We start from the raw sequence: 24,144 nt of genomic DNA, 5'->3' as shown, positions 1-24,144 counted from the left end.
AATTTTTGGAAACTGGTTTGTTTTAGAAATTCACTACCAAATTTGACCTGAGGCTATTGGAATTGCTGAAATATGGAGATAGCAACCCCAAAGCACAAGAATTTCTTTCTATTTCAATTCAACCACTTGTTGCATTCCAAACCAAGGGCATGTTGTTGGAAACCTCTTAAAAATAAATAAAATGATGGGCAAATATATTCAAACAATCTGAAAAACAAAATCTGCAGGAGGTTAATTTCTGGACTATTGAATTAGTTGCTTCTTTAGTATTTTTTGTCAAATATTTGTTCCATGAAAACAATCACAATGCATGTTGAGTTGATTCTCCAAGATATGGACAAGAACTGGCACTGTGGTTTGTTCTTCCTTGGACAGGACACCAATACTTTAATAGATTCAGGTGCAGTCCAAGGGAGATTAAGTTTGAAGACTGACTCTTTCTTGTCTTTAAGATGATTTTTTGTTTTTTTAAAGAATGATCCTAAATATTCCTATTTCATTTTCATGAAATACATTTATGTTCACATTGAAAGGATCATAATGAAAATTGATGCATTGGTAAACTCATTCAGAAATGTGCTATTCTTTTTTGTTATTGTTGTTGTTGTTCTTTGTCTCTAATTATGTTGAATTATAAGCAGCATATCCTACTGGTTAAGGACCTGCTTTGAAACCACAGTGCTTCAGTTGGTGTTTAGTATTTGAATGATGTATGAATGATGCCAATTACCCAACCTTAAACCCTTCTGCATTCTATAGTTAATATTGCTATTTCTATCCCAAAGAACTGTTATATAGAGCAAACAAATTAATACAAATAAAATACTTAATAAACTTAGTAAACAGTAATGTCTTGGCCAATGTCAATTATCCTGCATTTGAAATGAAAACTTAGTCACTTGATAATACTTGATACCTAATATTAATATATCTGAAAGTCTGTAGTTTGCATTTGATTGGCTTGATTTTGTTCGGTAGTCATTAATTTGAAAATTCATTCACAAAATTGATGATAGTAAAGCGAGTAAAGCGGTGTCTCCACTCTTTGTTGCTCCTGCTCTCACCATTCTCTGAGTGTCTCTCTATGGGAAAAAGAAGCTTTCATTAGGTTTTTTAATGAAATTATTCTTTCAGGAATAGTTATGGATGAGTTGGAGAGAAAGGAAGTCTAGTTGTTCTCTTGGATGAAGACTACCCCATCACCTGTTCTATCCAGATAGGAGCCAAATGTGTTTTGTTAGTAAGTTTTACTGAATAGATGAGAATTTTACTGCAGAGTATCATCTCATTCACAAGTCCCTAACATTGCTACATGTAATTTATGAAAGTGTTTTCTGTGCAAAATAACTGAACTATGAAAATAATTTATTTTATTTAGCTCATAGTGCCCTTTCAACAAGCTTATAAAGATAGAATTATTAACCCAACATTATAGATTATATATAGAGAGGACTAGAGATATGAAGGTAATTGCCCAAATGTATATGAGGTGGTAGAAAAACATACATCAGAATTCAGATTACTGGTTCTCCGCTACTTCGCTCCTCTCTCTCCTCCCTTTCTCTTCTTTCCTCCTTTCTACTTCCCTCTCTTCCTTCTTTCTTCCTCTCCTTCTTCCTACATCTTTCCCTCTTTCTTCCATTCCTATCCTCCCTTCCTAGAGTCCTTCTTTCCATCCCTTCCCTCCATTTTTTTAATCACCCCACATGTGGAATAATTCATGAAAGAAGAGTTGATGGTTATGTTTCTATAAGGTCAGATAACTTTTTTAACTTGGTGCTCAGATTGTTAAGGCAAATCTCTCACTACCAAGTCTTGGCAGGGTTTTCCTGAAGGAATGTAATTTGAGGAGATGGAGGGTATAGGACACAGCCCTGGGAAGTCCTTCCCAAAGCAAACAACAGGAAATAAATCTGAAATGACTCTCATCTACCTACCTGCTCAGACCCACTGAAGTCAATTAAAGGCACAATTTGCTTGTAAATCAAATTAGGTTGGAGAAATGGTCAGAGAGCAGAGAAAGAGGAAAATTGCCATTGCAAAAATTGGCTCAAAAACTAGCTATTAAACTCCCACTTTCAGTTAATGCTTAGAGCATGTGTAATATGACCCTTTGTAATCCTGTCTTTTATACTTCTAAGGAAAAAGGCATTTGTCTTGAGTATAATGCCATACATTGACTATATTGAGGGAGTGCGGCTCTAGTTCAAATTCTACTAGAATTTCATGTCCTTTGACCATTTCTATTCAAGATTTCAACACTCAAGGTATGATAACATAAAACAATTACTGAACTTAGGTGATTGAGTTCCAGATACTTACTGCTCTTGATCTCACAATACAGTGAGGATAAAAGGGGGAGGGGCTTTGTAGGAAGCAGAATTTGGCTGCTTGAAACCTCTGATCCTATATGTTACAGCATTGTGGCCATCAGCAGATCATTTAATTCTTCTGACACCCACTTTTGTCACCTTTATATGGGAGTAAGAGGCACTTGAGAAAATTCTTATACTTTCTCTGCATTCCTAGGGGCTGTGCGTTCTGAATTGCCCTTCTGTTCAGCATCACAGAGGATGTTCAGTGCCTAGGCAGAGCATCCAAAAGGCTTCAACTAGAGTTGAAAGATGCCTTTATTGTGAAAGCCAGACAAAGGCAGATTGTGAAGGTGGAGTGGAAAGGTAAGCTCCATTTCTGGTGTCTCCTAGGGCAAGCAAGGCAAGCCAACACTGGAAAAGGTGTAGAGGGTTAGACAAACTAGAGTGGAATTCTATTAAAACTCCAATTCTGTCTCTTCTGTAGGGAGTCTTTGTGAATTCCCAAAGGAGGTCCAGCAAGGGGACACTGAACTGGACCATCTCTAAGGTGCCTCAGGACTGTGACTTTAGTCTAAGAATTGGAATAAAAATCCAGCGCAGGATAGATAAGAATGGAACATTCTTCCCAGATCCTTAAATCTCCAAGAGTGTTGCAGAAATGGACCAAGTACTTATGTTCCAAATATCAGTGTCTTGACAAAATGCTCTCAGGTTTGCAGTGTGAGTCAGTCACTGTCTCAGCAAAGTCCAGAAGAGGAATGCAGGATTCTAGACATTTCCTTTGCTGCTTCTTCAAGAACAGGAAATATCAATACCCTTGTGGCTTCTATGGGTCCAACTAATCATTTAATTATTACAGCTGCTTGAAAAGGATTTGAGGACATTTTTTTAGATGAGTAAGATTCCCTTCATTACCTCTTCTTTTCTTAAAAAAAAAGTCTCAAGATAGATAAAATCTCTGGGAATTTTTAAGCAACATAGCTATTGTGGGTGTATAGTAGAGCTCTCCTGTCTGAATTCTTAAAATGCAGATTTCAATATGTTCAGAATCATAGAATAGACTTGATTCTTTTTAGCTGTGTAACTCAAGAGTATTTGGAACTGATTAGAGTTTAAGTTTTGGATGGTCCAGATACCCTGGAATATAAACTGAACATTGTTACTTGATTTCTGTAATTCTAAATTTCCTAAACTAGGAAGTAGAGGTAAAAATAGCAGTACAATATTGCATGAGGTCTCTATGGGTGTTAGAAATGATAATGCAAATCAGAAATTAATTTCACTTCTGGCACATAAGTACAACTTCATACATAACTCTGGAAGGAGAAATATCAGACAAACATCTTGGAATTTCAGGAACACACTAAAAAGTGAATCAACTTGAAATTTTTTGCCAAGTCCTTTTTTCCCCACTATCCCTCGCTCCCACTTCCCCCAGGCTTTCTTAACAGCCACAGCTTAGTAGGTAGAAGACTGGGGAATCTCTAACGGGGAAACACTGAGTCCATTAAGCAGACAGTAAAGGAAATAATTTCTCAATGAAAGGATGCTCTTCTACTATGGCTCTGCCTGCATCAAAATGTTCATAAGGATTCTCAAATAAAGATAATGCATTTTTTGAATTTCTTTTTTTTTCTATTTTGCATAAAATAACCAGGTTTTAGGCCAGTTGGGGGGTTTTTGTGGGGGGTGGCGAGACGAGAGGATTCACCAGAGACAAAGTGTGGAGCAAAATAGGCAGATGTACTGAAATCCACTGCTGAGGGGAGCAGCAGGCGAGACAGGAGAGGTCTGCTGCGCCATGTGGGTCAACTCTCTGGCCAGGGATTGAACTCAGACCGTAGCCATGATAATGCTGAGACTTAACCCCCAGGCCACCAGGCAGGCCAAAGGCAGGCATTTTGGATAGCCAGAAAATACACACACACACATTTAAAAGCTTTTGTTGAAAATTTGGTGTAACAGCATTTCATATTGTGTGGCCATCTCTACATGCCCTTTTGTTAATCTTAAAATTGATCAGTGACTCCACTCTTTTTGTCTGTGAGGAGACTGGCAAATGATTAGTACCACTTTGTTATTATTAAGTGATAACAAATGTATATAAACAGTGTGAATGTAATAAAATAATAAAAATAGCAGCAACTGCTTTGCTGTATTTTAGTGGCATGTCTCTCTAGCACATCCCTTGAAATTAGATCCTCAACATAAATTTACATTAAAAATTCATCAGAACTTGAAAACTTTCACAATTGGACCCAATCGTTTCCTTGGAATGTGTGAAGTGTTACAAATGCCGCCTAATTCTTTTTGAAGCTCAAGGCAAAGGCAGAAAGTTTGTAACATACTGGAATGATTTGAATGATTGTACCATAAAATGGCTTGGATTTGCTCATCTGGCTTCAAGTTCAGAGGAATGACCAACAAACTGACTTATGTTCTCAGCAGTGTAGACTCTGAAAGGCCTGAGCAGATGTTGAAGGCTTACTCCAGGCCAATGCACGAGGTTTTTTGTGGTTTCTCTTAAGTGTTTGCTAATATCTACCACATTGCAAATTCAATGTCCCTTTTCAACTGGCCTGACTGCTCATAATATAATACAGATGATTTCATCTTCCGCGGAGCCTTTTTGCTACAGTGAACCAAAGTCTGCAGGGCTCAGACTTCTCTAATAACATACATGTTGCTTTAAGAACAGGAAAATCCCCTTCCCTTAAAGTTTTGCTCCTTCGTCTGGGTTCCATACTACAATATCACATGTAATTCCTGTTTAAATAATTTGCAGCTTTTCCTCCATGTATTCATTCAGACTCTGCTATTTTATGGCTTTGTTTTGTTGTTTTATTTTCTCAGCTAGACTATACCTTTGGTAAATACGAAACACCTTTCCTATTAGAAGACTATACCAGTGCTCAGATGGGTGAGGAATGGTTCCTTTTAAAGTAAGCACGATTGGAAGAGTTTCCTGACTGTGTAAAATACAGCATAAACAGTCTTTTAACAGAGAGAATCAAGAGACTGCATGCCTGGATATGCCTTGAGTGAGAGGAGAGAAGAGCTGTGGGCAACAGCGGGCCGCCATCCCGATTTTGACGTGCTTTTCAATGTGTTTAACCTTTTCACATGCAGATCAGAATCACTTGATTGATTTGTATCTTTGTACCTACTCCAGGTTTAATGGGTTAATTGAAGTAGACATTGCTGTTCATTTTAGCACATAAGAGAGACTAGAGGGCACTGACAAAACTTGGGAGCCTTTCCTTTTAGATTATCAGAATGAATAGAAAGAAACATTGAAACCTGCAAGTCCCCTCTGTCCCTAACAGCCATATTCCTCTAAATCCCAACTAGTGTTAGCTATCCAGTGGGTGTCCTGAAGAGCTATTTCACCACATCGATGAGGTCAAGATTATACATGTATGAAGCTGTTAAATTTCTTCTCTTCTTTTGTTTAGAATGTTTAGAAAGCACCCAGCAGTGGAGGGACACACCATAGCTACCAGATAATCCTTCTCCTGAAAATGTTAATTTTTTTTTAGAAAGAACTTGTCATCCACATGCAAGAAGTATTGACTTTCTGTAACCACAGCCCATTGTGCTGCTGAGCCCTGGTGAAAGATGAGTCCTGACCTCGGGACATCAAGAGACCACACAACCAGAAGCTTCCATCACAGCAGAAGTCAGGTAAACTTACAGCATCATAATGTTAAGCAGAGTCAGCAGTGATCATTTGTAAAGAGGGAGTGGTGTTCTTGGAACTAGACAAGAATAGGAATGGAAGTCACAAATGGTGGCTTCTACCTGGCTTCTCTTGCTACGAACCCCTCCTATGCCAGCCCTCTGTTCCCTCCTACCTTAGAAGCTTCTGAAAGAGGGGGGACTAAACCAAGCTTGTGTCATGGGTGAGTCAGCTCAGTTGGCTGGTGAGGACTGAAATAGAATTGAGAAGTGTGATAACCACTCAGGACTGGAACTTTAAGGGAAAAACCTTCCCAATGAATAGAACTTGGAGGAGTAAACCTGAGCACCTTGTGTGGAAAGAGAAGTGATTTGAAGTGATGATACAAACACATGGGCAGTGGAAAATGACTGGCCTGCTTAATCTGGGGCATGTTAAATGAGAATCCTGAAGACAAGAGGTTCTCAGGAAGAGAGAGCCGCATAAACTATCAGGAGTGGGCAGGAAGCATGGAGGGCTTGTTAATACTCATCAATATCCTAGCCCTCCATAGAAGAGACCTAGATAACTAACTACTAGATCAAGTGACTTGGCCAGTAAACATCGACCACCCTAACACTGGCACAATGGATGCAGGCGTGAGTAGGCTGGTGGCACGGAGAGAGGCTATACCTTGGTCAAATTGCATGGATTCTTATTCACCAAGCCTGATCCGTCCACTGCCTTTACCAAATCCCAGTCTACTAACAACAGAGACCAACTCCAAAATGGCCTATAGTATCAACCTGTGAAAAGACTAGCCAACTCCTTAGTGGTTAATTGATTATAAAATATAGAGTTCCATCTATTCTGGCAAAGATTGCCATTCATAATAACTGAAATTTTTTGTGGTATGAATTTTCCTTTCCTACGAGTGGGGCTTAGCTAGATTACTAATTGGAAAGCTTACAGAATATTTGGACATAGGTATGTGAATCCACGTAAGGTAACATGAGACAAAAGACAAAGTGACATACCTCATAGCAAAGTAGGTGTGACATTAGTCTAGTCTCATGGAATCCCTTGGTCCTGTCCCATACCTCTGCTTCCAGAAGTTTTAGCAGTTGTATATCTTGTTGCACAAACATGAGACACCAGCATGCAGAGGACACTTTTGGAAATGCCTTATATCCCCTTAATCAAAAAGCATAGCTAGTGCAGTATTCCCTAAAGAAAAACACAGGAGTCCTAGAACTAGAGTGAAAGTAGGAATAATCCATTTAGTCATCACCTCTGAGACTCAGGGAATTTGAGAGTCTTGTTCTGACACCTCTGGGCCATGATTACCAGAGGGAGAATATTTCTACTAGGGAACATAGCAAGAGTCACATAAAACTTCACTATTGACAGCTGTTCAGTCATTTGAAGTTCCTTGTGCCATGAGAAGACACACAAGGAAGGGGGTATACAGGATCCTGGTTACCCAGAAGAGGAAAGACTGCTCTTGCATGGGTGGTAAATAATGCAGCACTCACATGGGATGCTTGGTACCCCTTAGTATTCTGTTGCCCAGTTTTGATAATAAATTGATAATTTCAGTGACTGTAGCTGGGGAAAGGGCATGTATCTGTCCATCATTGAAGGTCTGAGTTCCTTTAGCAGATCAGTCACTGAAGCATCAGCTGAGGGTAAGGGAAATTCGAATGGGTGGTGATGGGGGCTTTGACCAACTTTGCTGGTGCTGCTTATGGTTCATCCTATGGCCATGCCATGAACTTCCTTCAGGAACAGTGGGATGCTCCCAGAACACAACAGGAGATTTATATGGCTGTGAATGGCCTGAGTTATGGCCTGTGATGGCCAGATGTAAAATCTTTCTCCAGATGTGATGTTCAGGTATAAGTTACATTTCAGGGCTGAAGATCTAAACTCAACTCCTGGAAGTTTTTGCAACTGACATAGCTAAACCGACCCCCTCTCTAGAACTTGTCCTCAGTTAAACTTGGCCCAAGGTTACTTCCCTGCCATTTCCCTGAAACAATTGGGGACAGTCACTGTGGAGATCTAAAAGCTCTCCTGACTTTCCTCAGCGGGAGACAGAGTGAAAAGGTATCTCTCATGGCATCCGCTGGGGCTTCAGCTTCTCCATCCATCACAGTTAGTGCAATTCCTCCCTCTGCTCACTTCTGATTCTTTCACTTCTCTGTAGGTATTCATTTCAAGAGTACCCTCAAAATACATTTGTAAGTAAATCTGTCCCTCAGAATCTGTGTTCTGAGAAGCCCAACCTTGAAACATCATTTGAAAAGTTTAGGTTGGCCTATTAGGTCATAAATCTTGTTATTTCCAGTGAAGTTTAATCCTTATATGTGTGTGTGTGTGTGTGTGTGTGTATGTGTATTCCCAGACATGTGTGTTTTTAAATCCAAGGGTATTTTCTCCCCCTTATTAGAATGTATCTTTAACTTGAGAAACATGATTAATTAGGCAGAAACTAAATTTCCAGAAAACTTCTTTGAAGGGTCTTTTGGAAAGAAATACTTGGAGGTCCAAGATCAGCATTGAATCTGGCAGTGACTTTGAGGCCAAGAATCTTATGAAATGTGAACAACCTTGAAAATGATTGAAAAATATCTTCAGATTTATCTTTTGCGCAAATAATTAGTGTGAAAAATTTTAATTACTACAAAATTACCCTTAAATATTGGCTGTCGTTCCTTATAAACATACCATTTTATACTCGTATGAAGAACAAGGAGGGCCCCTTCCTTTATGACCTGTTTTGTAGCTTGCATATAAAATCTCACAGCAATCCAAGGATTTAGGTCAGGCAGTATTAGTATTCCTAGTGTCATGTGGTAAGCTGGGCTGAGGAGATGTAAGTTTCTCAAGTATACACAGCTAGAAAGTGATAACAAGATGACTCATAGCTCTGAGGCATGTAACTTCCTTTTCAAGTACTTTACTGTTACCTCAGTTAAAAATGAAAGAAAACATGAATCAAGTCAGCATTAAAAACTATGCTACATTGTGAATGTTTATATTTACAGATAATATATTTCCCATGGCAAAACTCTAAAGAAAACTAGCACACCACATGAACTAGGAGATACCATTTTATGACATTTGCCGGTAACATACAAATTACTTGTACCCACCTTTTATGGTTAAGCGCTCTGCCCTGGTCAAATAGCCTTTCTAAGTTCCACCCTCTACCACCAGCCTATTAAATTTCAGACTCTGATCCAATTCTAGTGCCCTTTCGGTAACTTTCTATGGCTTTCTTCTCTGAATTAAGCTTGGGTTTTCATTTCTGACCTCCACTTCCCCTTTTCTCTTAAGCTCATTTTCTTAAAAGAGGATTTATTTATTATTGGGATTGTGTTTTCTTTCATCCAGTGCATTCCCCACCCCACCCCCCACCTTCTAAGAAAAGGAATCCTTCAACTTCTTTCTCTTCCTGACCTCCCCACTTTTTTGCTCAAGTACACACACACACTTTCCTAGTTGGGTAAGTTTATTCCTTTGAATGGCTTTGGCTATGATGAATTTTACTTAAGGCATTAATAATTCTTGACAAGGGATTCTTTTGTGTTTAAGCTTTGAAAGGAAAACTTACTCTCCATAATTGCCCCATTCTTAACTGTATTATAGATTGAAAGCAGCAGAAGCTGATAACGGTTTCACCCCAAATATACAGACTTCAAATCTGTCTGTTCTTCCTGCAGAATTTAGCTTTCCCTATATGTAAAGAAGTTTTCAGTGAAATTAAGCTTGGGGAGGGATGAGAAAAAGGGGAACAAAGACAGCTTAGAGTTGGATTTTAGGTGTTGGGAATCAAATATAGACTTTTCCTTATACTTAAATAGTAAAGTAAATAATTTGAAATAAATATTACGTATGAATTGAATTATAAAAATCTAAAAGCGACACTTGCATTTTGCACTTGTGGGTGTTAATAAATATTAGAGCATGATGATGGTGAAAATTATTTCACTATCTCAGAGCACAGAAAGACATTGTCTTTGCTTTAAGGCACCATTTAGTGAAATGTTTCTCAACTTTTGGGACTGGCAGAGGTAATTCAATGTAGAGATAAAGATATATACCCATTAATCAACCAATAAAACAAACAAGCCTTTCTGAGAAATCTGCAAGAATTTTGAGAATGGAAGATAGGGAAGGGAAGAAACAACTGAAAGAAAAGTCTGAACAACGAGGTTGGTCTACGCCTGGCGGCTCTAACGTTAAGTGACAGTAACAGTTTCTCTCCTCATTTTTTCTACCTCAAGAGCATTCTGAAGTGATGAAGTGATGCTATGCGCGTTTCCACAGAGCCTTTCAGTGGCTCACCAACAGTGTCTATTTCCCGTCTCTCAGAAATGTCCGGAAGTAGGAGAGGCTAAAAGACAGGACTGACAGGAAAATACCAATTTATAAGTATAAAATTCGCCGATTTTTAGTCATTGAGCAAAACAAATAACTCAGGTATATATATAAATAACTCAGGCCTACAGGTAGCCAAGGAATGGAGACAAAGCATTTCGGCTTGTTTTAGATGGAATTAACATTACAGTGGTTAACCAGCATTCAAGCTTTAGTAAGCCATCGACAAATACTCAAAACTCAAGCTCGTTCCACAAGCTTAATGTAACATCTGTTTTTCTTAATTTTTTGTCAGGCTTTATCTGATACCATTTTCTTGTAATAATACCTCCTTATGCATGTCCTTACACATTCCTGATTACTCTAATACAAATAGGTATTGAATCACTGAATACAGAACCATTGTGACTGGGGAAAGGCAGGTGTAGGCTTTGTAAACTCTGATCACAGGGAGGATCTCATCAACTAATCCATAATTGTTTTCTGTATTTCCTTATCTTTTCAAACGAGTCCCTTGACATCAACAGACACGATTTTATGATTGCTCAGTTAAGTGTTAACTTTGGATCATGGCTATGTGGGCCCCATCTTTGGCACTTTTTAAGTGGAGTGTTTTTCATTTAAATATTAAAACAAATCTTTTTCTACGGAAAGTTTGCAAAGAAATGAACACCTTGTAAATGTGGGGGACTATGGTGATGATGGGAGGGTGAAGTGGGGGTTGGGGAAGTAGACATTGTTTTAAAATAAACAATAATGTAAATAGATAAATAAATCAATGAAAAAAGAAGTGAACACCTGTAGACCATCAAGAAACTATATGTTTATAAATAGGGTGGTTTATTCTTTAGAAAATGGTGACTTCTTGAAGATTTCTTACTTCTTTCTTAATTTCAGAGTCTAAAAAGAGCATGTGAGCTGAGTCTAAAAAAAGCATGTGAACTTTTCTCTATTGTGAAACAGTAAACGGTCATTGTATACTGGATAAAACCAGGCTTAGGGAAATAGATAAGCTACAGATTAAATTCCTGTATCTTCACTTAATGAACTGTGAGACTGGCGGGGTTTAGTTTTGTCTCCAGAAGCCTTAGTATCTTTACTTGTAAAGTTGAGATATCCCTGTTAGTTATTACAATAAAAGCCTCTTGAACCCAGTTATTTTTTGAGACATTCACACCACCACCACCACAGTGAAGCAATGACTGATTTTTATGAATTACCAGTGACTATGGTCTTTCCTGGGTCTCCTTATCCCCCTTTGCAATATTTTCCTGCACAATAGCCTGAGGTTATGTGTCAAACATGTATCTGCTGTTTACATTGTCTACTAATTTTGTTGAGATGGTGCATTTGTTTCTCTTGATGGTGGGTTTTCACTTTGGCCACCAGGAGGTGCCAGTGATCTACACATCTGTTAAAACCCAACTGGCTTTTCTTCAGGGGTAGTTTCTTTTCCTCTTGATGGCCATTATCTATTCAAGAGAAGCAAGATTATTGAACTCTCTAATTTTGATAAAAATACTTTCTTATGAGAAATTTTTTTAAAAAGTCCAGTCATTTATCTAAATAATCATAGAATACTTAGTACTACTCTCTCTCTAGCAAGTATTAGAGCTCTATATAGATAATTAGATCAAACATCTCATCTATATTTCACTTGACTCAATGAAAGTTCATTCACTACAACTTTATCTCCTTCTGGTCTCATCTGTGCCTATTCAACTCATCACTTTCTCAACTGAACAGATGGTCTACACTTCCTCAGAGCTCCTCTCTTGTTTTCCCCAACCAAATTACAATAACCAATGTTCTTCATGGATTCTTGAATTATGTGCTTTTACTCTGATTTCTTCTGTTTTAAATGACCTGTATAATTCATCATTTCATGCTCATTTACCTCATATAAAACCTGATTCAAGTATTCTCTTCATGAAAACATGACTGAATTAAGGTCTATGAATGTTGCTCTACTACTAAGCGCTTATTATCCATCTCCAAATACTCATCGTCAGCTATTTTGACACACTCACTGAATTTTACTTTGCACTTTTCTTAAGTATTTTCATATACCTAAGTTGTCTTTCCCTGATATATAAATTCATAAATGTCATTAAGTTTGTCTTTTTCTCTCCTAATTTTCTTGTGATGTGAGCAATACCTTCAAGCTTGTTCTTCTCATCACCGGGACTTTTTATTAGAGAATAAGTGAATGAATCACAGCAAATTTTTTAGCACCTGTTATTTTAAGCACATGACTAGAATCCCTCACTCCCTTCCTCCCTTCCTCTTTCCTCCCTCCTTCCCTTTGCTTCCTTCCTTCCCACCTTTATTTCTCATTCCACATTGCATTACTCTCTTAGGTTAATAATATAACATGTGTTTCTTTCCATGTAGAGCTCAGAAAGATAATAAGTAACATATGCATGCCTAAGTAATTATTGAGGAGACAGATTTTACAAAAGTAGGGAAGATATGCATAGTAGGCAGAATAATGGCCCCCAAAGAAATTCACATAATAAGCCATGAATAAGCTATCTTTTATGGAAAAAGAAACTCTATATGATTAAAATAAGGATCATGAAATGGGGAAAGCTCAATTTAATCATAAAGACCTTTATAAAAAGGAACAGGATGGTCAGAGTGTGAAAAGGACATGATAATGGAAGCAGAGGCTGGAGTGAGGGTGGGGCCATGACCCAAGGAAAGAAGGCATCTTCTTTAAGTTGGAAAATACAAGGAATGGATTCTCCATTAGAGATGCATGAAGAAATTCAGTTCAACTGATCCTTTGATTTCAGCCTAAACATCCATTTTGGATCTCCAGAACTGTAGAAAACTTAATATGTTCATTCTAGGTTGCTAAATTTGTGTTATAGAAGCAAAAAGGAACTCATCTGATGCTTAATTTCAGGTTTCTGACTTGTAAAATAAAATTTGCTACCTAATTTGACTCATTAGTATTACTTCCCAGAGATCATAACTGATGTACACTAACACATGTATGCATCCTATTGTACAAATAATACCATGGTATTAAAAGTGCTTCATAACTTTTTATTGTCAGAATATACTGTAGAATCTTTTTTCATGTTAATAAATTATTATCTCTTTTCCTTTTAGAATTGTAAATTATTCTGTAATATGGCTACAACATGACTTTACTGAACACTTTTCCTGTTAATCATTGCGATGGTTTTCAATTTTCAAATGATTAATAAAATACTTCCATGAACATTCTATGTCACTGAGAATTTGAGAAAATGTAATTAAGGGAAAAATTATTAGAGGTGGATTTGGACATTTACAAGTACAAGATGACAATATGCATTAACATTTAAACTATTTTGCAGTGTGCATGCCTTACTGGTTTAGATTATATTCTCTTTCTTCTTGCTGGGAAATCCAAGGAACAGTCAGCAAAAGTACAACTTGATCACAATGGTGATCTTAGTGCTGGAAGTATTAATGGGAAGATGAAGTACAGAGGGCAAACTTTGTCATTCCGAGCTTGATAGGTGGACAGTTGGCCAACTCACTGATGATATAATGTAATATATGTGTGTGTATATTTTTACACTATTTTATTTATTTATATACTTTACCTGTAATATTATTGATATTTACAATCTTATTCAGTTGACAAACTATGATTCTCTTAAAGATGAACGTACTATTGGGGAGAATGTAAATAACTCCCCCTCCACTTCACAGCTGGAAAAGTGGTCAAGTTGAACCAAACGCAGGCCTGATGTCATTTACAGCCCAACTCTTTGCTCTTTCTTCACATGCTCCAAATTGGTTTCAAGTTGGGCTTATCTATTAAATGATGATTAGGTATCTTCTTCTAGTAGACTAAAATGCCAACAATGCCAGGTGTCGGAGTCAGACAGACATTTGATCCTGCAAGTGTGTGTAGGCCCATCCACAGTTCTGATGCTTTCATGACAGTTCTGTCACTGTTTCAATCTAGGTCCCCTTGGACCTATTTGTGCCTCTTCTTTTGCTTTTTCCTTCCTTCCCTTCCCTTTTCTTCCTTCTTTCCCTTGCTTCTTTCTCTCTACATATCTCTCTGTATTATCAGCATGTCTTCACTGTTAGTAGCAACCTAACTTTCTTGCCAGTAAAAATCACATTAAGAAGCATATATCACCCCTACATTTCCCTCCCATTTTGGCATTAGCTACATAATCCTCAGCATTTTATAACAATCTAGTATATCCTGAATTAGTTTGGCAGTTAATACCCTGAAGTATCTGAGTAACTGCTCTCCACAGGGCTTATGTAAAAAGTAGAATAAACCCAATATATTCGTGGAGAAAACTAAGGGGATTTATTCTGAATAAAAAGCTCTCTTTGGATATTATAACTTTTTAGGAAGGGTCTCAGATAGAATATTCTGCCTTTGCTGTACTGCATGGGATAGATGACTCCCTTCAAAATCTGTATCATTGTCCAATCTTGATTTATTCTCAGTCTAGCAATCCTTTGTGCTCAGCTGATTAGACAGTTGTGTCTTCTTATAGGTGGATTCCAACCAACAATTCTTTTTGTCCTCATACCAGAACAACTTGCCCTCTTATTTCTCTTTATGTTGCAATTTTAAAGTTTGGGATTCTGGCTTCAGACATATCTGGACTAAATCTTGCCTCTGATGTTCATTGGCCATTTTTTTCAACCCGACTTTTCACTCAAGTAACCCAGGATTCTTAACCTTGACTACATGAGATACTTTCAACTCCCAGCATTCTGAGGACGGTGGAGGAAATTTCTCTGAGACAGTAAAAGTTGTTCTTAGCTATCTCATATGCAGAAAAGGGTATTGAACCATGTCCAAAATATGACCAGATAAAGAATGTGTTGTCAGCCACCTTCCACTACCGTTGCATGTACATTAATGTATTTCTTCATCCTCACCCTCATACTCTGATCTATAAAAAGATATAAAGATATCAAGACTATAGTATAGAGAACCAAACCTTAAATAGCTCATTAACATACATGTTTTCATTGGCAGCTATTATTAAATTCACCTTATCTGTAAGACTGGCCTTCCATAAAGAGGTAGGATAAGCACATTTATGGTAACCATTTGGGACAAATGAAGCTCTAATTACATTTGGCCTACCACATGCATTCTTTCACATCCCAGATCTGACATCTTTTATAGCTCATGGGGGTAACATCTTTCTTAGGTTGCAAATACATGAAAGAAAACTTGAACTAATGATGCATGACCACCCTCAAAAAAACAAAAACCCCTCTCTATTTGAGTTGTAGACATCTATATGAATATGCCAATAATTATAAGGTCGATTTATTATAAATCATTTCATACATGTGGACAGAGGAATATTTTGAAGGTAATGCATACGGAAAACAGATGCAAAAAAATGAGGATATTTGGGCCTTATAAAAGCTTATGAATTATTAACTCCAGTAACCTGTCCATGAACCTAGAATGCAAGGAATGAGAGTAACAATATTTATTATGTATTCAGCTTGTTCCAGATACACTTCAATGTATGTGATCTTCACAAATTTTGGGAAGTAGCCACACTCATCATCATATCCCCAAGTTGTAGACAGGAAAATTGAGGGTCAAGTTAAGTAACTTCATCACTATCACACAGGTGGTGTCTCTAAGAGTCAAATGCTGAAGCACTGAACTGTGACCCTGAATTCAAAGGGAAGAAGAGGAAAAGTCTGGATGCTAACAAGTTGATAGAGTGAGGCGAGAGAAACCTATAACAGCACACTTTTCTTATTCAGAACACAGCCTAGTTCAAGGTAAAATGTTTCTATGACAAATGTGCAATTTTAAGAACAAAGGCAATGTGGGATTAAGGAGAATGATTTAATAGAGGAACTAAGATTTCACAACATCAAGAGACTGACCACATCTTATAAATAACAGGATAGAGAATCTACCAAAAACACATACTGGCGTACCAGAAAGGATGCTAAAGAGCTCTGAGCTGGGATGTGAGTGAATGCAAGAGAGAAAGCAATTTCAGGGAGACACATGGAGCCAGCTGTACACAGGATGTCCATGATTAGAGCTGATTCCAATGTGTATTAGAAAAAGTTCACTCCTTCCAGCAAAAGGACATACCAGAGCCAGCTCTTGATTAGGCAGGGAACAGTGGTGGCTTTGGTGGATTATCCAGGTCTCTGCTGTGCTTTGTCTTTTTTTATTATTTTCTTTGTCTTTCCCCTAACAAAGGATCTGGCTGAAAAAGGAAAATTCAAGTTGCAAGATAATAGCTTTTTAGAGAGCAAACATCATTAAGTGAACCCAGTGCCCACCCATCATGAGAGAAAGGGTAATGTGGGGTAGGAGTTTATTTTTACTTTAGTTTTCTTATTGAAATAACATTGCATTATAACATATAAGTTTCGGGTGTTCGTTGTTGAAACCAATATGTGGCTATACCACATTAACTTCACTGCTAAGTATCTAAATCTCTCCTTCCTAACATTGTCCCCTTTTTCTGGTTTATGCACTCCCTTTTACTCTTCCTTTCTGGTAACCACTAATTGGTCTTATATTCCCAAACTTTTTTGTTGTTGTTGCTGTTGTTTTATTTAGTTCATCTGTTTGTTTGTTTCCTTATATTCCACATATGAGTGAAATTATACAAAATTTTTCTTTCGCCTTCTGACTTCTTTTGCTTAGCATAATCCTCTGAAATCCCATCTATGTCAAAAAAATGTCAAGATTTCATCTTAAAGCTGAGTCCTATTCCATCGTGTGTGTTCCGCATCTTCATGCAATTCTCTGTAGATGGGCGCTTGGCTCGCTTTTCCGTGTCCTGGCTTTTATAAATAAATAATGCTGCAATTTTCAGAATAGTACTCTTATATTTTTGGATAAATACCTAGAAGTGGAATTGCTGTATCATATGCTAGATGTATTTTTAATTTTTGATTACTCTTGAAGCTGTTGTCCATAGTGGCTTTACCAATCTGCATGGCCACTGAAGAGCACGAGGGGTTCCTTCTCTCCACACTGTTACCAACACTTGTTTCTGGTCTTCTTAGATTGGTCATTCCCACAGATGTTAGGTAATTGCTCCTTGTGGTTTTGATTGTCTTTCCCTGATGATAAGTGATGAGAAACATTTTTTCCTATACCCATTGACCATATCTTCTCTAGAGAAGTGTCTACTTAGGTTTTCTTCCCATTTTTGATTGGGCTGTTGCTTTTGTTATTATTAAGTTATATGAGCTGTTTACATATTTGAATATTAACTCCCTGTTGGATCTATGATGTACAAAACTGCTCTCTCATTCAGTGGGATGTCTTTTCATTTTGAAGCAAGTTTCTTTCACTGTGCAGAAACCTTTTAACTTGATCTAGCCCCTGTTGTTTATTTTTGCTTTTACTTTCTTTGCCATTAGAGACAAGTCCCCAGAGATATCACTGAAGACACTATTGTATGAAGTTTTGCATGTTTTCTCTTTTGTAGTGTATGGTTTCAGTCTTTCACCTAGGTATTTAAGCTATTTTGAGCTAATTTTTGAACATAGAATGAGATCATCAACTTTCATTCTTTTGCTTGTGATTGTCCAGTTTTCCCAACACCATTTACTGTTTTTCTATCGGATGTGTCAAAGTATGCTCCTCCATCATGAGTTAACCCTTATGTGGATTGATTTCTGTATTCTCATTTCTATTTCATTGATCTGTGTATCTATTTTTATTCCAGTGCCACAATGTTTTTACTAATATTGATTTGTAGCATGGCTTGATTTCAGGAATTATGATACCACCACTCTTATTTGTTCTCAGAGCTGTTTTGACTACAGGTCTTTTTGTGGTTCCATACAAATCACAGTAATGATTTTTCTACTTCCTTGAAAAAAATACCTTTGGAATTCAGATAGGAATTTCATAGAATCTGTATACTACTCTGCATAAGGTAGATATTTTATCAACGTTAATTATTCTAATTTATAAGCATATCATTTCATTTTTCTTTGTGTCTTCCATTTCTGTTAACAGTGTCTTAAAAGTTTTCAATGCACAGTCTTTTGCCTCTTTTGCTAGGTTTATTACTAAGTACTAATTTCTTTTTTGGTGTAACTGAATGTGACTATTTTCTATTGGGATAAGTATATATAGGTACACATTGTAAGTTATTTCATCTTCTCCATGCCTTTTTTTTTCTCCTGCCCTTTGTCTTTCTCTCCTTCTCCTCATTCCTTTATTATTTTTTTCTCTTCTCTTAGTCCTCAGATTTTACTAAGTACCAGCAATAAAGCAGGATTTGTACTACCTTTGAAAAGGTAAATAATGACCCATATGTAGTAGCTCACCAAATGAGACATAAGAAATACAGATGAATGAATGTTAGCGCAAAAGTGTGTTTACTGCTACGATTAAAATAGTTCTGATGATTCAGAACTACTGCAAAATCTTATGTGTGGGAAGTCAGAGGATATTAAGATTTTGCTGAGCCTGTACTAAACGCCTCCTCTTTGGAATAAATATTGGCAAGAAAGCAATTGGATTGTTTCTATGTATGGTACACTCATAATCTTATTTATTTCTATAGACAGATTGTGATGTGATGAAAATTACAAACTAATGTGTTAGTTTGGTGAGAATTTCCAGTGAGACTTTTAGAATGCAGTGAGTTAAATTTTAATATGGAATTGAATAATGAAAATTGCTCTTCAAGAAGTGGCTACAAATATAAAAATAAAATTTGAAGTATACTAAGATATCAAACGCTATCATAAATATGCCTACTAAACACAACCGTCTGTGGACATTATTTTCCCAGAGAGAATATAAAAAATTCTTTCATATATTTTATTTTATTTGGAAAAAAGTTTCTCATGATTTTTATAATGCTTTATATGGGAAGCTGTGTTTAATTTTAATGCTAAGGAAGGGATCATATGAAGCAATAACTGTCTCTGTGGGTACTATCGAGGAATAATAATAGCCAACATTCATGTTTATTATGTGTAAAATCTAGGAACCACCTATCTTTATAAATGTTGCAAAATGGTTTCAAAAGCCTCGGAACTAAGTGCTACTATTTCTTTATTTTCAGATGTCAAATAAACAAAATGAAGTAAAATACTTTGACCAAGTATTTTATACAGTGAGTGGCAGTGGTGGAATTTGAGCCACACTGCCTAAATGCATTGGCTGTTCCCTAACTCTTAGATTTAAACATGGATTACATCATTCCCCAGAGCCAGGCTTTTCAAAGTGTGGTCTCTGTGCAGCATCATCGCCACCCATTGAGAGACTGATACAGTGCAGAACCTCAGACCCAGGCTAGACCCACTCAGGTGGAAGTACATTTTAATAAGATGAGGCCCTGCACATTCAAGCCTGTACATAAGAGCAGAGCATAACACTGATATGTTTGCCCTGGATTGTGAAATGTCTCCACTGAGAGATAGCAATCTTATTTGGAAAAACTCTAAAGACGTTTTCAAGTCTAACTCCATGCTTTTCCAAACTTTTGCTAGGCTATCACCCCATGCTGTTCTGGAGTCCCTGTAGGGATCTTTATTCTTCACTCCATTTGGAAAGTGCTGTCTGGAAATGGCCCTGTGTCTACTCCTATATGAGTTTCAAGACAAACTGAATGGCAACAAAATCAGAAAGCTTAGCAGCAGACTTCACTGGTAGAGTGAGTCAGTGAATAACTATAAGCAACTATAATGTTTACACAGCCTTTAGAGTTTATTATAACAATTTAACACGTGTGCACACACACATGCACAGAAAGAACGTTTGATTAACTTGCAGTTGAAATGCTTCTATTGAAATGCTTCTATTCCAAGCATTGGAATATTTGCAGAGGACTACAAAGTTTCATAGGTATCTGTAAAGTCCTAGCTTTGCCTTGAATCCCTTCATTGCTCTCCATAAATGAGCTCATTGGGGGGAATTTATGTGGCTATGGGCTTCATGGAATGATTTCCAAACGCAAAGGAAAGATGAAGTCAAAGAGAAGACATTAATATCTGCCAGGTGGACGCTTCAAATATTATAAACATTGTCAATTTTCAGATCTTAGAACCTTAGATCAAAATTCAGACAAACTGTAGGGTATGCCTTGAATGAGTACATGCATTAAATGGCATAAAAAATAGTGTTGTACTCAAAGAAGTAATGTTTCAGGCTTTTCCCACAGGGGGAGAAAGGTAGACAAAGAAGGCAAAAGGGAAATTATTTTTTGCCAGTTAGTAAAATGACTTCTTAAAGATATTAACTAGGTAATTTATCTACTGGTGTTATTTAATATATTTTTTTATTTAAGGGGAGGTCCATTATCACCAAGCCTATTCTGAGTGAGCCTTCAAGGCCAGAGGTTAACAGACAAGACAGCCTTGAGCCCTAGCTCCATCTCTTAGTAAATGCATGGCTTTCTTGGGCTACTTAATATCTCTAAGCTTCCATTCCATCATCTGTAAAAATGAGAGCAAATACCTCTTATGTTTATTGTGAGCCTTAAATGAAATTCAGTACACTGTGACTGGCATATAGTATGCCCTCATTAAATTCAGTCCTTCAATCCTTCTACATCAACATGGTGGCAAACCCAAGCACTAAAATAGCAAGCCACACAACATTAGCAGAGATCTTCGCCATTACTGACATAATCGCACAAGCCATTGCAAAATTGTTCTGGAAGCTTCTAGTACCTACTGACTAGTATTTTGTTAGAATTAGCTCAGGCAAATGAAATAATCTCAGGCTCCACATATAGTGCAGAAGGGGAAGCAACATAGGTGAAAGGCAGAGAGCATATCTGGATACAGTCTTTACATGGAAGCCCTGGCAATTTCTAGAAAAGAAATTGCCTTGTTTATGGGGTTAGGCCTCTGTGTTATGCTCATATAACACAGGAAGCATAGGTTTGGGCCACAACATTTATGTAATTTAAAGACGATATAGGGCCACTTAGGACTGCATTTTAGATGTGCGGGAAGGAAGAAACAACTGATCTCTGACTGTCCCCTACTTACTCATAGAAAAGGAACATTTTTTTGGGAGGTGGAGGGGCCCTACTTAGTGGCGCTGTGGGTTGGGACACAACACTGCAAGCTAGCCACAGTCGCTTCAGTACAAGTTCGATCCCTGGCCCCGGAGGTAATCCACATACCTTGACAGACCTCTCCTTGTCTCACTCACTGCTCCCTCAGCAGTGTATTTCATTGATCTGCCTGTTCTGCTCCCCACTCTGTCTCTGGTGAATCCTCTCACCACTCCTGCACCTCTGGCCTATGCCCCAATTCTGTATGCATAACTAAATCTTAGAAAAAGAACATTTTTTAATGTCTGTTTTTTTTCCCAAAGATGTAATACAGTAGCTACCTCACTTTTTTCTGTTATTTTTATGGATTTTTTTTTTCAATAGAAATGAGGACAGGAAGAATGCCCTTATGAACCTCCTCTCTGTCAAAGGACTTCTAGGGATTTTTAGCATGTGGAGGAAGATCAGAAAGTCCTCGTGGAACTTCTGCCAAACTCTGAGGTCAGACACTCTTTCTACTCTTCCCCCGGGTCTCATCTGTTCTTATCAAGCATTCAGAGGTGGCAGCAACCACTTCTCTAGTTCAGAAAAAGAAGCCGGAAGCATGGGCAAAGCAAACTAACACTGGGGATCTTAGGTGCCAATCACGTCAGTTATTCTGTCTTTGACCGTCAAAGAGCCTCAGTCTGTTGTGGTGGCAGGTGTTGAGGCTGTGACTTGGTGGGTGCTCTGGGGAGGAGAGTTTATGTCCAGTACATTTTGCAGAGTTGGATGGTTGGCATTCAGGAGTTAGGGGAAGGTGCTGGGTCAATGGTGCCAACCCTTTGGCCTTCCTTAGTTCTGTCCTTCAAGCCTAGTTCCATTCATTCCGCGTGTTGCGTGCCTGCATGGCTAACAAAACCGAAGCTCCTGGCTCAGTGCATTGAGGCTTCTTGGAGGGCAGACAAAGCATTTTGAAGAGTTAAATGTAAATGAATCAGGAACACATGGATTCAATTTCCCTGGAAATTCACATGTGCTTGGAAATGAAGGGGGGCAGTGTCTGGCCAAATGTGCTTTGATTTATCTGACCCCAAAATAGACCCCTCCCCATTCCTTTCCTCCTCTCAAAATCATTCAAAATTTTGCTTAATGCCAAACCATGGCTGAGTTCTTGAGACCCTTGAAACCTGGATTGGTTTGAGTTCCTAGAATGCTCTAAAAAGGGCATTCAGGGAGCCTTATCCCACGCCTCACCCCTGTCCAGCTCCCCAACTAAAGAATATCACATGGTTTTCTTTTATTTAATGGGGTTAAATTAAGGCAGGGATGTGATGATGTTAGTTCAATTGCAAAGTTAACCACCTACTGCAATCCACGGAAGTCTTTGCTTCCTGCAACAAACATACTCAGTCACAGGATGTGACCTTGGAAGTCATTCCTGCTGGTAATATATCAGATTTTCTTTTCTTTCTTTCTTTCTTTTTAAATTCTACTTGCCTAAAGGGGCAAATCCATACAACCATCATCATCAGCAGCGTGATTATATACCTGGCATTTGTTGTTGATATTTGAATTTCAGAGAGCCTTTTCACACATACAATAGCCTTAACTTTCCCTTACATGGTACATTCACGATGGAATTGTCTAGAACCTACTTTGAGATGATAGTCAGGGAGATACCACCTTAATGGCGGGTGTGAGGTCTGAACACTGTTAAACCTTGTGAGTCTCCGACGTTTGGTTAAAATGCTTTAGGTGGGTATAGGGAGCAATGCTGAGGGGGTCCTCAGTGGATGGTTGGTGCTGAGGTGGTGGTAATGTGTGGTAATGTACATCTGAAAAGGTGTGAACCTGCACCCTTAAATCATAAACACTGTGTAAACCAAAGTTACTTCAATAAAAAAAAATGCCAATTAAAAAACAAAAGTGCATTAAGTACATAAGCATATAGTTAAGCTGTAATTTAATTAGTGACTATTGCTACATTAGATCTATACATTAAAAAGATTAAAAATTTCAAAGATTAATAGAAAATAAGTATTTTGCTCCTATGGGTACATAAGGAGAAAGAGAGAAAAATAAATTAAAAAAAAATAAGAAAACAAGACAAGTGGACATTGACTTCACCATTCAAAATATAAGCCACAGATGCTTTGATATTGTGCTCATATTGGTTGTAAGTTTTGTTCTGCTTCCCAGCAGCTAGAGAAAGAGTAAAACATGATTTAGGATGTGACTTAGAAGCAGGGCCAGCTACATAATTTGTTGGCCCCAGTGCAAAATGAAAATGTGGGACCCCTTATTGAAAAAGCAGGAAAATGCCACAAAATGTAATAAAACATAAAATATTTTCCTTTCTTCCACACTCTCACTCTAGACCTTTCTTGATGCTTTGCATCGGCTCCTACAGCCATTTCTGTACTGGAGGTGGAGCACACCCTCATTAGGGGCCTCTCCAGTGACTGGCTCACCTGTTGCAGGGTTCTGCAGCTGACGTGTATATATATAATTATGTTCCATGTACTATGCCTGACACATAGTAAGTTCCAAGTAAGTAGTAACCCTCTTCGGTGCATGAAAAGATAATAGGGCATATTAAATGTCTTCATTATTTGTTTTGAATGACTCAAAGAAGTTTAAGAAAATAGAAAAAAAAAAAAGTAAATGGAAACTCTATTTGACAATACCTGGGATTTTTTTGGAACCCAATTAGAAGTTGGGTTCCTACATCATCCTGAGCCTTTTTTTTTTTTTTTTTTTAAAAAAGGGCCCCCCCCGGTTGTTGAAGAAGTTTAAA

Source organism: Condylura cristata, unplaced genomic scaffold (genome assembly GCF_000260355.1).
Source record: "Condylura cristata isolate star-nosed mole 26May11 unplaced genomic scaffold, ConCri1.0 scaffold00009, whole genome shotgun sequence".
NCBI lineage: Eukaryota > Metazoa > Chordata > Mammalia > Eulipotyphla > Talpidae > Condylura > Condylura cristata.
This window is presented reverse-complemented; position numbering follows the sequence as displayed.